Raw genomic sequence first — 17,661 nt, 5'->3', positions numbered from 1 at the left:
TGCTTTGCTTTTTATGGTTAGAATTTTTTGTTCTTTGGCTTAGCATTTATTTTGATCTGAATGTGTGCAGCAGATTTCGGGCAGCTTTTCATAGGTTGCTGCACTAGTTTGTGTCATTCATTTGGGCTTACGACTAACTGCTAGTTGACAATGACATTGGCTCTAGGGACTAGGATTCATAGTTAAGGGTGTGGGCGCAGAATGGAGACTGTTGATCTTAATCAAAATCTTAAATAATTTATTCAATTCTAACTTTTTACCACTTATATTGTATTTAACATGTAAAATAAATGTATGAAAATAAGCTCCAGAAATGCACTGCTTTTATAAACTTTTGCTAACTTGGCATTTTCTTCTGAAGAATAATTTGACATGTTTACCCTATGCGCTTTGTTAATACTCCCACAGAGTATCCCTTGATTGTGAATACTCATTACTTTGCAACAATTTAGCAACAGTGATATTGGAATTTCAAAGCACTAAGCCGTTGGGCTGTTGAATGCGTTGGATGCAAGTTGAGCGTTTAAATTGAAATTGAAATAAGGCAACCCACATTAACGTATGCATATTTTATATTTGTACAAAATCTTAAAATATAGCGAAAGCCGAAAAAAGTGCCTAATGCGAAAATCAAATAGCAAGCGATAAAAGCTGCGGCAAACAACCCGCACAGGTTATGCCATAAAACCAAACCAAACCAGAGGAAAGGGAGCAAAAACAATCCCGTTCGCTGCAAGCTGATCCTGGCTGATCCAATCCAATCCGAGCCGAACCGAGCCGTGAATCACCACTGCTCGCAGCGAAAGTGTAACAAACTGAAAACATACATCATTTGCATCTTGTGTTAAAATTAAAAACTACAACAACAAAAAAAGGCAGCCAGGAAAGGAGTAAATAAATAAATAAATCCTATTTAATGTCACAATCAATCCGTGGCAGGACAATAGAACGCACAACGACACACACACATACACATACAGAAAAAAAGAGTAGGCCAGGCTGCTGGCCTGGGTTGGTTACACAAAAGTTACACAAAAGGAAGAAGCACGTTGACAGGGGCAGAGGCAGAGGCAGTGACAGGGGCAGGGGGTGAGAACGGCGACAAAGATGGGCCGAGGGCTAAAGTTGCTGAAATGTGAACCCCTATTAGCGCGCATTTAACTGTTCATTTGAAAGTTTTATTTGGCGCGCTGATGCGTTAAATCAGCACAACAACAACATCAATACGACGACAACAGGCCGACGAAAGGGGCAACAACAGTGGCAGAATACCAGCGGGCGTTGCACTGACAAGCACTCAGCCTCAGCTGCCACACTCGCTGCAATCGCAACAGTCGCTGCCTCAGTTGCTGCCTCAGTTGCTGCCTCAGTTGCTGCTTTAGTCGCTGCCAGCAGCCAGTGACATGTATAATTTTAATCCAGCTGGAACATAAGTTTTTGATTTGACAAATCCTCGAAGCGCCGTGTCAGGCTGCGCTCGACGACAATACGAAACTATTTGACAGAAATTGAAATGTTGTTTTGTGGCCATGCCAACGTCAATCGAGGGTGGACTCAGCACTCGGAACATGTGTGCCTCAGCCTCAGTCACAGCCTGATGATGCGCGGCTAGGACGCTGGCACGGCCAGGGTTATTTAAATTACGCTCGAAGCTCATACGCAAATATTCGGCCTGACAATAACAACTACAAAAAAAGGAAGGCAGAAAAGGGTGGCCCACACCACCCCTCTGCTGGCGAGGGGAAAGGCAGCCGTTGCAAAGGGGGTTGCATCATAAATATCTCAACATAAACATTAATTGCACTCCATGTCCTCGATGTCCTCTTGTGTGGGCCCACACAAGAGCAGCATCCTGAGAAATCGAACGGCTGCTATTCGTTGCCCCTGCTTCTTGAAAACATTTCGCATTTGGCTTTCGATTTTGCTTTCGCATTGCTTGTTGCCCCCTTTCTGGGCATTATTTGATTTTATTTTCACGTATTTTTTTGTTTTTGGTTTTTTGTTGAGGGTGCCGCATTGGCCACAAAACGCAGCCACCATTCTCGATAGCTGGTCCGGTGGTGGCCGCTTTGATGTGATCTCTGTGTGCCATGTTCGCGTGGTTGTTAGTTTCGCCTTTGCCCCGGCATTGTGGCATTATTTCAATAATGAAGCCACTGCCGTACTCCCCCGTTCGCCGCCACCCCCACGCATTCTTCTCTTTCACTCGACTTCCACAGCCACATCCACATCCATTTCCTTTCAGCCTCCAAGCCAAGCCAAGCAACGGGCTTTTCAACATTCTCGCCCACAGACAAAGCACGCGGAATGGCATGAGCCACAGCTGTGCCAGAGTAAGAATCAGAGTCGGAGGAGGAAGAGGAGAAGGAGTCAGGATCCTTGTCTGCTTCTGCTTTGTCCGGTGCTGAGTGGTGGGCACAAACTAATAAGTTGACGCATTAATTGGCTTACAGGCATTCTTCGCATAGCTTACTCATCTCCTTCGCCATCGCCTTCACCCGAAGCCTGTGGACTTGACTCCCGACCCTGAAAACAAAGCTAGCCAAGCCGAGGTCGTTTCCATTGTTTGTCGAAGGACTACATATCTAGGTTTACAAGCTGATGCTTCTTCTAAGATATGATATTAGATAAAAAATGAAATAAAATCAAAATAAAATATAGAAGTTAATTAAAAGTTTTCTTTCGTATAATGCTACTCTATTTGAACACGTTTGAAAACATTCTAGATTATTATAAGGTACTGAAACTGATTTTAAGTCTGCCGTGGAAATACTAGATCATTGACCTGCATAGAAAAGTAAATAATAAGTTGTTTGGGCTCAGGCGGGAGCATCTAACACAGCAATTCGATAACAAATATAATCCTTCCATATGATGCTATTAATTAATTAGATTTGTAAATTATATCGTAATGTAGTACTCAAATTGGAAATTTATTTGGTTTTAAAACCAACATTTCACGCACCACTAATAATTAATATCCACCTATTTTTTTAATTAAATTGATAAGGACGCACTAGCCTGAACTCTTAACTAAGTAAAAATATAAACATTAGCAATAAGAATTATACATTTAAATGCAATAAAAATTTAATATAATTTTTATAAAGTATTTAAGTTCTAGATATTTTGATATTTTCAAGAAGCCTCATTTGGGATGATATCGCAAAAGTTGAGGACCACATCGAAAATTGATTGGGCAGCTTAGATACTTGTGTTCATATCAGAGGATTATTTCATAACCTATAACCGCACGCCTCGATGTGTGTTGCGGACTAATCACCATGCGGATGGACGGCTTGACGAAAAGAAGACAAGGACATCGATTTCAACTTAACGGAGTGAGCCCTTGGTCTCTAGTCCTTAGCCTTTAGCCTTGAGTGTGCCGTGTGAATTGGTGCAGGAGGGCAACAAGTTTGTCGCCTTGTGGACACGTGTGCCCTTTTTTTTGTTCTCGGGCGACGATTTAAGCCCAGGCACGAGCAGTGGCATCAACCACCCACAAAAGCCGCGAGTCAGCCAAACCCCAACTCCAGCCAGTCACTCACTCGCCCACTCATTCACTGCCTCCTGCCAGCAATTACTGTATGAATACGAATATGAGTATGGGTATGAGTATGGGTATAAGTATGAGTATGCGCGTATTGTTGTTATTGTTGTGCCAATTTTGAAGTAGTTGATGGTTCGGCTACGTGCTCGCTTATTGTTTGATGTGGATTTTAATTGAACTTAAGTTGATGTTGATGGTCGGCTCTGCGCTGGGGTTGCTGACAGGATGCTTAACAACGAGACCATCGACAACCGCAAATATTAATAAAGAAGAAAACAACCAAAAACACAGATGAACGAATGACGGACGGGCAGTTGGATGAATGGATAGATGGATAGACTGTGGGTGCTCGAATCGACAATCGAAATGCGAACAAAAACACGTTGCACTCATTAAAAAGGCAGCCAGGTCAAACGGCAGCCAGCCTGGTTATATAATCGTAATTCACAACGCATATGTCACTCAATGAGGCGCAAAGGGGTGGCTTGTTGTTGCTATTGTTGTTGTTGTTGTTGTTGCCGCTGTTACTCACTTGTCAGGATTCATTGTTAATGACAGGACTTATTGCCGAACAATTGCGAATGCAGTGGCCGCCTTAATTTGAATTTGATAAATGATAGCAGCCAACGCGATTCGGTGCCTGACATTCTACAAATCGTTGCCAGCCAAGACACAATTCAACTTTTCCGAAGTTTTCCGTGTTGCAATATTTCTCATCCTTCTTATGTGGTTTCGATTGAATTGCATATGCCTGTATGTTAATTATATGTGTCAGTAGAAGTGTCATCCTTGAGTAGCTTTATGGGATTATTGTCGTCATCTTAATTCTCATCCTCATCTTTATTATCCTTCTTAGTTGCATCCCATGCAATTATTCACTAGCTGTAGTCTTCTCCGCAAATCAATTTAATTTTTAAAAATTTGCACTTCTTTGAGACACCAAATGTCCGGTAAAAGAGCATTAGCCAAGTAAATTCTGGCTTATCTTGCAAGACTTTGTTTGTATGTGGGTTGTGTGAGTTGTGAATTTGCTTATATGCCGGGTGTGGTTGCCGTTGACCAAGCTGACAGCCTCTTTGACAGGCCTGTGTAATCTGTCGTCACTTTGTCTCTTTGCCAGCTTGTCGCAATTTTGGGCAGGGCGTTAAATTGCAGTACATATTCAAGCACTTTGAATGCGTCCATTGTTCTTCAAAGAGATCAGTTCCTGAAGTCAACGATGTCACAGATGTCAAAAGTGCTTGTATGGATTCTGACTGGCTAACAAGACTACGATGGTTATATATAATATACTATTATATGTATTTGAAAAGTTTTTTCTGCTTAGAATGACTGAGAAGCGAAATTTTGGACAACTTCCTTTTATGATATATGAGATAGACTGAGTTTAAACAGCAATCAAAAGCATATATATTTTAACTTTAAAATTTTTATATCCTGAACTCAATAAAAATGTTAAAAAAAAGTTTATCATGGATACGAAAAAATATATGTAGAAAGCATAAAGTATATTCATATTCTTAATACAGACAATTAATAGAGACGATTACTGAGTTGTTATACCTGTATTTTTATCTTTTTAGATATTTAATTGAATGTAAACGAGTTAAACGATTTTCTGCAAATGGGCGTGCTTCTGTTTCGTTTTGAATTCAACTGTTAAACGCGTTATTTTTTATTCTATTTATACAGATCTTGGATCTACTATATATATATATTTAGAAGTCTACATACTGTCTAATTTTCAAAGCAATTTACCTTATATTTTGGTTGCCATGTTTGAGTCTTTTGGTTGCTTTTTTTGATTTCCTTCAGGTGGAATGTGGTTCCTTGCAAGACAATTAAATAGGCATCGGCTACGCTACCCTCAGACCAACCCCAACCCCTACAGCAAACCCATTCTCAACCTTCAACCTTCAGACTGATGACAATATTATTGTTAAATTGCAAAGCGCGCAAATCAAATTAACATGCGCTGCGCTTTTGTTGTTGTCGTTGTTTCTAATGTTGTTGTTGTTGCTGTTGTTGTCTTTTGGCCGCAGAAAAATGGTTGGCAATGTCGCTGCCAACCACAGCAGCAACCCCCAAAAGGCAGCAACCACATGGCCGCCATGCAATTCCCCACACCCCCACCCACCCACCAAAAAACAAAAAAAATAACAAGAAGCAGTGGCAAATGAACAAGCTCAGCCAACCACCCTCACGCAGCCCACCCACCAGCTGGAACCGGCTGCCGGCGTTAATGACGCACAAGTGTGACACTTTTCTGACGGCGGCAGAGACGTCAACGCCAACGTCGTTGCCGGCGTCGCAGTCTACAGAGTTGAAACACGAAACAAGAGCAAATTGTTACAATTGCTTTTTATCACTGCGAATGTGTGTGTATGTGTGTGTGTGTGTGTGTGTGTTTGGTAGCGACACAACAGCAACTGAGCATGAATAAATGAAAGCAGAAAATAAGTTGATTTTAATATGAAATTTCACGCTGGTTCTCTTTCTCCCCGTTTGACTCATTTTGCAGTTTGCCTTCTATTCGTGAAGGCCTTAACTTTTTTTTTGTCAGAGTGTGTGCGTGTGTGTTGTGTGTGTGTGTGCGTTTTATTTCGACAACAAGGAAAAAAGAAAACGCCGTTTAATTGAAAATTATCGCAACATGGTTGTCACGCAATTATTTCGCGTTATCACCGAGCTTGAGGCCGCCTGTGCAGAGATATAGAGGCAAGAAGAGCGGGTGGTGTGTCATGTGGTGTGGCGTGGTGTGGTATGGTGCAATGGATTTGGGGGTGGGGTAGTGGCAGCAACAGGATGTTGAGACAACCCTCGGTGGAAATTCTGTCAGCGATTCTGTATCATTTATATTGTTGTTCGCATATCCCAGGCGTGGCGAATGCGTTTAAGCAAGTGCAAGAACAACAGCAACAATAACAGGCAAAGACAACAACAACAACAATAACTGAAACCGAGTTTGAGTCTGGGGCACCGCCAACAGCAAAGCAACCACCTCGAACACCACCTGAGGTTGTCATAGCTGCCGCGATAATTTGCACATAAATTTGTTGATTGACACAGACACAAAGAACACACACACAAAAATACACAAGCAGCACACACACACACACATATATACATATACAAATCCACAACAAGTGCGTCTGTGTCTGTTTCTAAGGCGTGAAATTTTAATTGCCCTAAAGCCGAGTTAGCAATCAAAAATAATAAAAATAAAAAATTATCAACATCACGAAAAAAAACCAAGTAAGGCTAAGTGAGAGGTGGGGAGAAATGGGCCAAGGAGGGTGGATAAAATGAAACGGTGTATAACATGGGTCAAGCATGGTGTTAATTAAAGGTTAAAAGTATATCGATTGCAGGTCATTCGAGTCGCAAGTGGCAAATTATCCGTATAACACATGATTTAAAAAGCACGAAAATACAAATAGGGAAGGAAGAACATTTATATAGTTTACATACAAATTTGAATGTTTTATGGAAATATACAACAAATATACATATGTTCTCACGGCAGTTGGGTGACTAAAGTATCATCATTCTACTACCTTAAGTGTTGGTAAGGAATATTATTATTGTTTTTTAAAACAAAAATACCTATTTGTCCGTAAGATTGTTTTGTACATCAAATCTGGAATTACTTTATATCTTTGAGTATGTCTTATCAACCAAGTGAGTAAACTTATATATGTTATTTCCGAATGGCCTAATAGCTTGAGCTAAACATATGTATTAAGCATAATTTTATTTATCGACTTCCTGTCAAAAATTGCTTATTTCGTGGACAAAAAACGAGTCATGCTGCTTGTTAACTCAATCTCTGCAGGCTATGCGTACTAATTGACCCATTGATGGGTTTATTAAATACCCACCGTGAAAATTACAAAAATAACAGCAACAACCTTACATTCATATATGTATATATAGGAATACCACCTTCAATACTAGAATACCAATCTTTACACACACAAAAGAAATGAAGAAAGGAGAAAAAATGCGCATCCAAACAAGCCACATAAACAAACAAACAAAAAGTTAGGGAGTCGCACAGAGCTGATCAAAAGAGTCAACTATGAGTATTTAATATAACAAGGCAGAGGAAGAAATCGTAGGGGCGAAGCATTAATCAATCTCATCAGACAATGAGCGAAAGCCATAAAAAGGAATTCAGGCGAACAGCAGTCGGGTAATGTTTTCATAAACCAATTTATACACAAACAATAAATCGCTGGGCACTAAAAAGATTTTCCCTGCTTGAGAGCATGAATGAAAGTGAAGCTGTCGAACAGGTTGGGAACTTGTCCAAAATCGAAGAGAATGGGGAAACAATGCAAGGGAAATGGTGGCCAGGTATCTTTTCTTTGATTGCGATTGCGGCTATGTTCTGGTTCTGGTTCTACTCGGGTTTCTGGTTTCTGGTCAGGATCATGGGGTGTGTTGTTGGCTCAATCAATGCCACAGCCAAAGAAGTGTTATGAATGATTTGATGTTTTTATTTGTCATTGAGAGACGTTAGGACCTGCGACCTCAACAAACCGCACAAAGCGAACCAAAGGGGGGAATGAAAAAAAGAAATCGAAAATCGAAAAAGAAAAAAAAGAACTCCAATAATAGTTCTGATTTCACTTTTTTTCGTGCAGACTCAGACGAACTGGCACCAAGCCCAACCAAAAACCAAACTAAGCGACGACCACAGCTTGTGACATGATTTATGAACTAGAAGTATTCCCCTAAAAAATGCCAAACACCCGAAACCCAACCATTGTCCTTTGCACTATACTCGTATCACGGACTTGGTTAAGAAATGATGAAAAATGTTTCAATAAACTGCTCTCACCAAGTGGCGAGCAGAGACCAAAGCTGATCCACACCCCGCTGGGGGGTCCGTCACATTGGAGCTAAACAAATAGCCGCAGGGAACACGACCAACAGTCACGGTCACAGCCACAGACAGACAGACAGACTGAGAGACAAACAGAGAGACAGACATTGCCTCCGATTCAGAATCCGATCCAGAGTCTGTGGCCATGAGGGCATCATAACCGGTTCGTCAGTTGCATATTAACGGCTTAATTGACCACCGTGTGGCTATGGTCTGTGGTTGCTCCTGCCTGTGTGTTGGCATCTTTGTCTCTATCTCTCTCTCCCTATCTCACTCAGACAGAGAGTCAGTGAGTGGGGGAATTAAGTGGCGAGTGGTGGTCAGTCATCAACCTGGTTAGGGATTCGCTTAACCGATACACAATTGCGCTACGATAGATCGGTTTGTCTGCTCCTTATGCAGTTTCCCCATTTCCCATTCACAAGGAAATAAATTTTAAAAAACATCAAAAATAAATGTACAAAAATTTCTTCTATAACTTCCGTTATGCCCCATTGTTAAAAAAAAAATTTAAAAATAAAGCAGCAAAAACAATTCAACAATAAACGGCGAACTGTGAGGGAGTGGTTTATGCAATTGCTGCCTTTTATTAAAAAATATACATATATGTATGTACATATATATTTATTTATTTAATAAGAAAATAAGCACACATCATTTAATATACGCTACCTTCAATAAATATGTATATTTTTTTAACAAGATAATTATAATATATATAAATAAACATTTTACTTTAACTCAGATATACATGTATTAGGATTGTAATTAACGTCCAGTCACTGACCAAGTAAATAAAATATATCATTTTATTCGAGTCCCATAAACAATTTTAAAGAATTTCTTTCTTAATTTTTTAAATGCAATTTTTAGCTTGACCTATTGAAATTTATTTACATATAATGTTTTTATTTATTATTTTTTTGTAGTGAATATGTTTTAAAAATTATAAAGTCACAAACCTAGTGACGAATTGAATATGCCCTCGCTTTGTCGCATAGCAAACGCAAAATCAACAACCAACAACGAACAAATTGTTGAAATCAGTCAATGGGCAGCCCTTGACAGGGTAATTCGGCAAGCTGAAAATCAGGAGCCAACCCCCAAAAAGTATCAGCCACAGAGCAAGCCCAGATCCCTGATCCATTTGCGCCCAACGTCCAGCGTCATATTGACTGCCAGGCTGGCTAATCAATGAGCCACCATTTGTCTGGTCCATTCCACCGCCCATGCCCCCCTCCCTTATAGCCAAATCTATGCATACCCGCAACAGGGCAGATTAACTTATGAAATTTTAGATTTGATTTGAAATAGAAACTTTCATTCCATTCGCTGTACGCTTTTTGTAATTCCTTTTTTATGTTCAGTTGATTCGTCTGTTTCCAGTGGGTAGTAATCCGCGAGGTAACTGACCATTAGTTAGTCGGCACTCACGTCAAGTACGCTACAATGACGTCTGTGGAAGATAAAAATGAATTTCCAGAACACTTATTTTAGTCCTGTCCGATACTTGCCAGTGAGAGATTATGCATCTTAAAGTTGCCAAATTTCTGAAGTAGCAGAACGCCCCATTTTTGACCTAAGTCAGTTGGCTTTATTAGCTATCACATTTAAATATATGCATCAAATTTCATTAGTGCAACATATTGGTTGCATTTGCCACCTAATCTCACCGCTCTTTAAAATTAATGAATCGCACATTGGATTAAGTAATTGCAACAAGTACCAGTGCAGAAATGGAAAAAATAAAAATAAATGATAAGAATCTTAGAGTCGCAATACAAAGTAGAAAATGTCAAATGCGTAATTGCGTATATGTATGATTATCTCTATCGCTACCTCTATTTGATATTTTGCCATTCAAGCACTTCTTATGTGGAAAACTACATTACATTTAACCATCAAAAGAGTCATTTTCGATTTTCTCTTTTAAGGTAATTGCGCAAATTTATTGAACTATAATTGTTGAAGAATAAACGTTGCAAAATACTCTCGTATGTGGCAAACAAAAAACGAAGAGAGGGAAAGAAAACATTAACAAAGCAGTCCAGTTGACTGTAGTCATAAAAATAAAAGTAAACGGCTAAATAAATGGCCAAATAAACGGTTAAATGACTGAGAATTGAGTGCCTGCCTTCGGCTGCATTCAATTGCAGTTTCGAAATATTCGTTTCTATTGCTGCTTGGCTGGCCAAATGTGAAACATATACATGTATATCCTTATCCTTTTCTCGAATCCTTTTTTCACACGAAACGACAGAAGGAGTGAGATATTTTGTGCATATGCCAAAAAGAAACAAGAAATGCGATAAAAAAGTAAAGAGTTTTGCCGCGTGTTGGAAGCGTGTCAGGTAGTTGGTGAACCGGTGAGGTGATTTGGTCGCGTCCTAATGGTGTCCTTGACTTTTTGAGACCATTGCATAAAGTTGCCTGTGACCTGACGCAATGGCCCGCAACAATGCCAGGTAGTTGCTTATTACCCAGAAGATGATTCAACTCTATGCAACCCGCAAAACCTCAGCGCATGCACACTCGGTCCGGGCCATTAATGGCCGATTGGCCAAAAGGACATCAAGTGGCCTTGGGCTGGAAGACACACAAGTCCATCTACTATGTAATTACCGGGAAGTTGCGTCCAGTCTCTCGTTCCCTTGAGAAAGAACCGAATGGCACTGTGTCGCTTAGTTTTGGCTAAAATTTAATTGTTATGTTATGTCTTCTTAACCAGAAACTCGAAAAAAGGCCAAGCGATTTTACAATCAAATCTCTTTCCGTTTCCAGTTCATATGGCAGGTCCTACTGTATTTTTGGAGCACTTGAGGTGCCACACTTTGCTCTTGTTGCAAACAGTGGATGCAGCTACAACCCGTAAGCCAAGTAAGCTGTTGCGATTGTTGGTCACAAACAAACACTTATATCTTTTCTGCAGGGACTGCTTCCCGTCCTGCTACAGCAGAAATCTTTAAGGGTTCAGCTCTTCTAGGTAGTCAGCTTAAAGCTTTCGCTTACTTTACTCGAAAATCGAGAACTTAATTACAGTTCCATATTTTCACAAGATCTGACTGTGTAAATTTCGACAACTCACAGCAAAGTTATTTCCTTTCAGAATGCTGTGAGTTGGGACTTGGGCGTTAAACTCTAACTGGAGGTTGTTCCATAAAGCAATTGACTTTCTAACCGTACCAACAGCGCACAAAACAGCATTAACAAAACGATTGGCGTAAAAATACAACAAAAAGCGGGAAAAATTCGTCGAAAGGAAAAAAAATCAACTGTAATTTAATGTGCAACAAATATATATATACAGAAAAGAGTGATGAGAAAAAAGGATTTGTTCACAAATGCGAATTCGCGCGAATTATATATTTTATGGCACATGGCAGGGTTAGGGCTAGGGTTAGGGTATAACCCTAAACCAAAGCCAAAACCAAAACCTAACCCTAACCTTTACCCTAAAACCGACATCGACTACCTGACCAGCGGCTTAATTATGTCATTTGGCGTAAGTCAAGGCTGCAAAGTCAATTGCCAAAAAAGAGGAAAAATTCCAAAAAAAAGGAAACTCGTAATAAAAAGATGACAAACGATATGTAATACATGTCTAACCATGCACATATATATATATATATATATATATATATATATATATATATATATATATAATTATATGAATATATATATTTATATATTTTTTTTGTATGTGTTTTTGAATGCGACCAAACCTCTCTATCTCCATCTCTATCGCTGTCTTTATCTCTCTGGTTCCTGAGAATTCGCCGCCTGTGACACTTGCCTCTCCGCAATATTGCGCTGACAGCAACGAGAAATAATAGCCCAACAATTTATACAATTTATGAGCTTGTGAGTGTGCAACAGCAGCAGCAACAACAGCTTGGAGAAGGGTTACCAAAAATAAAGGGGGAACAAATGGGTGATGGGTGGGTGGTTGCCTTAACTGGGTTCGGGCTTAACACAGCAACAACAACTAAAAAAGAAGAAAAATCAAAACAGGAATCATAAATTCGGTATGTCTAATGGCAATTTTCTTGACTGCATATGAGTGAGTGAGAGTGAGAGAGTGAGAGAGGGAGGGAAGGAGTGACAGAGTAAGAGTGCAGATATTTTTTTTGCGTGGTTGGGATAGTAATTTTAACCGTTTTTATCGCTTTAATTCATTGATTTGCCCCCGTATTTTCCGTATCTTTTTTTTATGAGCACACACATAAAAATTTGGTTGTTACCCAAAGGTTTAAGGATGTCATATGAAACAGATTTCGCGGCGTCACGGATGGCAGACCAATTTGAAAATGAGAGAAAATGCAACCCCTTGAGCAGACTTGCTGACTTTCTCATCTCTTCGATGATTTATAATTGAAGTGGAGTTGCGTCTAGTTGTAGGTTAGGCAGCTGGACTTGGTAGCAGCAACTGATTTGATGCCTGCCAAAAAATAATAAAAATCCATAATGTGAGCCAAGTCAAACGGCGGCTGCAAAGTGCCAGACGCATCCGCAATATAAATCAAATCAAATCTGCTCCAAGTCAAAGACCACATTGTGACTTCGTCTATAACTCACAGATTCATAGAAACGCAGGACACGCAGGATATGCTGCCGCTCCTGCTGCTCAAATGAAGCAATCAAGAGCTGTGGCCAAAACAAGAAGAACACACTGAAAACTGACTCTATATAGCATTGTAGCCTACTTGGCCCGGTGGTAATTGTTGTGCGCCTTAACCCAAAATTATAAAAGGCGATGATGTCACCACACACACACACATACACACACGTACATACATAACGACGAGACAGAGCAAAGGACCATAGGCCATTGTCGTTTCCTGTTCCTGTTTTCTTATTGTCTAAGGCTCTTTCAGTCGTTTTACGATTATCTGCCACTGTTGCCGTTGCCGTTGCCAAACATTAACTTAAATATAAACCCAAAATCAGACTCCAACTCAGAACTAACAACTATAACCCCTACCACTACCCTACTCCTACCCCGACCCATACATACATATATCCATTGTGGCCAGGGCACTTTAGGGCCCTTAGCCGCAGCGTGGGTGGCGTCCGTTCAAGTTGTCACATTGCATTTAAGTCGCAATAAGAAAGCATTTTTGTGCCTATACAGATCTACACACATATATACCAATCCATATGTCCGCTTGCTGGACTCGCCGGAGAGATAATATAAATCGAAAGACGATTGAGATGTTCGGCTTATTAAATCAGGCTCGCAAAAGCTAACAAAGCATAGCAAGCAACCCCTTCAATCCAGTTGAGTCCAGTTCAGCGATTCTTGTTTACCCAAACTATTAGTTGGCTAAGGGATTCGGGTGCGGACTTTGGGCGAATTTCGAGCTCGTGCCTTTGCGGCCTCTGATGCTGACCAGCGATGGGCCACACAAAATGCAAAATCAAATAAAAATGAGCATAAAATTAAATGTGTTACATTGATGAATGGCACCCGAGGGAGGTCAAGAAGCGGAGGACAGCTCTAAGTTGTTTTTTTATATGCACTCAGAAAAATAAAATATGCCATTCTCTTTAATGAGGAACTAAATATAATTGTTTTTGCAATCTGCTTAGATATACTTTACAAATGAATAGAAAGAACCATTTTGGTATTTGAAATTCAAAAAAGTATAGGTGTATTTTGAAAACTCGGTCATATTCTTATTCTAGTGTGGTAAACACACACTCACACAGAGAAAAGCCAATACTGAGACCGAGTACGGTATCCAACATGGAGCGTTTAGTTTGATTTCGTTTTGAATGTTTATTTTATTGCGTGGAAAATGACGCCAACGTGGCCAAAGAAATGTTCACGTCGCCGCCTTATCGACTGCCCGGCCCAGAAGTCCTCTTTGTCCATCTGCAATTTCATTTGTTTATCCCCCATTTACCCTTCCATCTCGTTCACTTCTTGTTCCTGCCAGCCAATTGGATGAACCGGCTTAGTCAAAGCCTGGACTGGGCTGGGGCTTGGGCTGGGGCTGGGGATGGGTCTGGGGCCCATTTGGCAGGCGACGTGGACACGGCTCCAGTCGTTTTTTATGACCACTGATTGTATCGAAAATTTCGTACGCAATAAAATTCAAATATACTTGCGATAAAAATCAAATCTTGTTGGACGTTTAAGCATCCCAAAAAACCCCCTGCACCCATCTTCCATCGATTCTAAGCAGTTCGCCTAAACGAGTATCAGGTCCATTCCCATTGCGGCTGTTTTGGCTTTTTCTATTTTCCCTCTCTGCCATTTGCTGGAAAAACTGAGCGAATTGGTTTTTATTAGGCAAAGCCCAATGGGGCTCAATATATATCCCTTTTAGGTCCTTTTAGAGGTATCTAAGGTAGCAGCTGGTCTATAAATTTTATTATTCGCTTGAGCTTGAGCCGACCTCAGTGAAAGCCACAAAGGTCTGCGTCCGAGTCCCATTGGAACTATCATTACCATGTGTGCGGCGAACTAATGAATATACATATGAAAAAAGCATTCTGGAATATAGAGTTATTTATGCTAGAATTAAGAGACAAAGAGCGTATTTTCTTAAGGATTGTGTTCATGTTTAGAAATCTATACACTCATATATATGCATGTAAGATGTATATGTGTCTTGGCACAACCAAACTAAATGTAAGTGAGTTTACCGCATTTGAAGGTTTTTGGAAGTCAACAAATTGAGAATGTGAAATCAATTGAAATGCAGTTGTTGCGACATAAGAAATGCCGACCCGCTTCCAAGAAAGTGACCAACTGCGGTTAGTGATAGGACCAAGACGAGGACCCAGACGAGTCGAGGCACTGATACTGATACAGTTGCTGTTGCAGTTACAGTCACAGTCACAAACACAAGTACAGATACAGATAGAGGCAGGCAATCATCCAAGCATGTGCAGACGTACGACACTAATGAAGTGCTCTCTCCAGCCCCTTATGACGGCAAGAGCAAATAAAACACCTACAATCTATGACAGACAGAGGCAGACAGATAAAAAGTTACAGAATGCAGGACGCAGGACGACAGAAGGTTAAAGACGACGCAGCATGTTACCAACAGCCAACAGCTACAAACTACAAAAGACAGAGGACGAAGTGCAGCTCGCTTTTGGCAGCTCGACTCAATCACAATCTAAGTTTCTGGTTATGGTAGTTGTATTTTATATTTGGCAAGAACCTGACCCCGTTGCGAGAACGTTCCCAAACAGTAGGAGCCCTTCGTTGACGACTGCTTGTCGCTGCAGGGCAATTAGAGCACTATCAGGCGGCAATAATCGACTCGTTTTCACCCAAGTGTCGTCTCAGTCGCTGCTGACATTGTGTGTAATAAAAGCAACGAGGCGGCTGCCACATGAAGTGTCTCCGAATCTCAACTATGGGAGCAGTACGCATGCAAGGACGAGTATGTGGAAAACACAACAGGATATTTTTGGGCCTAGTTGCTATCTCTGCCGAGCTATCTACAAGGCAAGGAGAGCGGGTCCTTTTGTTTGTCCCGACTCTGGCAAACAGCAGCAGTAGACCGAAGGCTGCAACTAGGCGACATTTGTGAGAGTTGCAACTCGTAGATAGGAGAGCAGAGACACAAATGTTGCAATGTTGCAGCACGCTGTTTGGTGCTTGTCGGCTTGGCGGCGACAGTCGTCATCAAAGTCGATTATCACAATTATTGGGATTTGCCTTAAATCACGCACACGTCTACATCTTTGTTGGCACCGCCATCATCAGCAACCCTCTGGCATGCGTACAACTCAATTAAAATACCAAGAACACTTCTATGGTTTCTTTTTTTTGACTCTGTAGGAAGTGTTTTCTTTAAAGCGGTTCTGTGGTTTTGATGTTTAGCTTCTCCGCTCACCTAATCCCTTTAATTAATGATAATGCGCGCAGCAAACTCGTAAATATTAACCAAAAGAGTCCCAACAGATATACACACACACTCACAAACCCACACCTACACAAACACACACACACGCACACACAGTCAGCCCTACAACAGTTGTTGGTTATAACGTGACCACAGCTGCTGCCTGCAATAAAGGAATCGGGACAATTCCAGAAAATCTTTAAATGCCCACCTATTTAAGCCCAACTTTTCACAATGTCTCTGTCAACTGTTTGTCCCTTTAACTTTGGAATCTGAATTACAATCTTATTGCAATATTGAAGTCTATCATATCAATAGAGATAATAAACCTTTCCATTTCAGGGCATCAAACTTTCACTTTTATTTTACCACGACTCTATATATTTTTTTAAATTTACTAATATATATTAATTTCTGCTAATTTTGTAATGTGATATTACTTAATATTAAGTTAAATTCTTCTTTCATTTATCTGAAAAGATTTGCGAGATTTTCAATACATTTGATTGACCAACGTTTCCTTAAAATATATTAAAATAAAATATTACATAATTTGCTTATTTATAAAAATGTCCAAAAAAGTAACTAAAATAAATTGTTTGGTAAATAGAGAAAAAAAGTTTTTTTTTTTTGAATATCATTCTTTAAAAAATGTTATATCTGTTGTACTCTGTGAGATAAGTTTCTCAAAAGAAACTCAAATTGAAATCAATTTTCAAATTGTAATTGACTTTTAAATAGTTAAAATGCTAAGCTAGTTTTGATGCGATTAAGACCTACCCCTAGATCAAAGATCAAAGTTTTGACATGCGCATTACAAGTCTTGCCAAAAAGCGCCAAGAAACCACAACTCAAACCCCAACCCCAGCCCTGTGGGGCTCATGCGCTTAGTCCCAATGCGATGCAACCCTGGTGCGCAGATAAGGCAGCTATGATTATGTGTGGGGCGTCCGAGTCTGTGGTATAGTTTGTTTGGGGATGTGGTTGGGGTTTTGGGATTGAATGTTGCCAGGGGGCTGTTTTTTTCTTTCGCCAAAAAAGGGTTACGGCACGGTCTGTCTGGCTCCCAGTTGATGCTCTTGTTGTTATTGTTGATGTTGCTGTTGCTGTTGTTGTTGATGTGTTACGTGTTTTTTTGTTAACCAGTCCGTTGTACAGATGTTGTGCTGATGCCGCTCTGTTGGCTGTACTCGTATTGTATGTGTCACTTGGGTGAACTGTGCCATGTTTCAAGCTGTGTGTTGCCGCTGATATCCTTGTTATTGTCCTAGCTGCTGTCGCTGTCGCTCTTTCTGCTCCTGTCCAGTGACAATGCCAATTTGCATTTAACACCGAGTGTTAGCCACTGGGTG

The sequence above is a fragment of the Drosophila grimshawi genome, unplaced genomic scaffold (genome assembly GCF_018153295.1).
Source record: "Drosophila grimshawi isolate 15287-2541.00 unplaced genomic scaffold, ASM1815329v1 contig_848, whole genome shotgun sequence".
Classification (NCBI taxonomy): Eukaryota; Metazoa; Arthropoda; class Insecta; order Diptera; family Drosophilidae; genus Drosophila; species Drosophila grimshawi.
The sequence above is the reverse complement of the archived record's forward strand: the minus strand, read 5'-3'. Positions refer to the sequence as shown.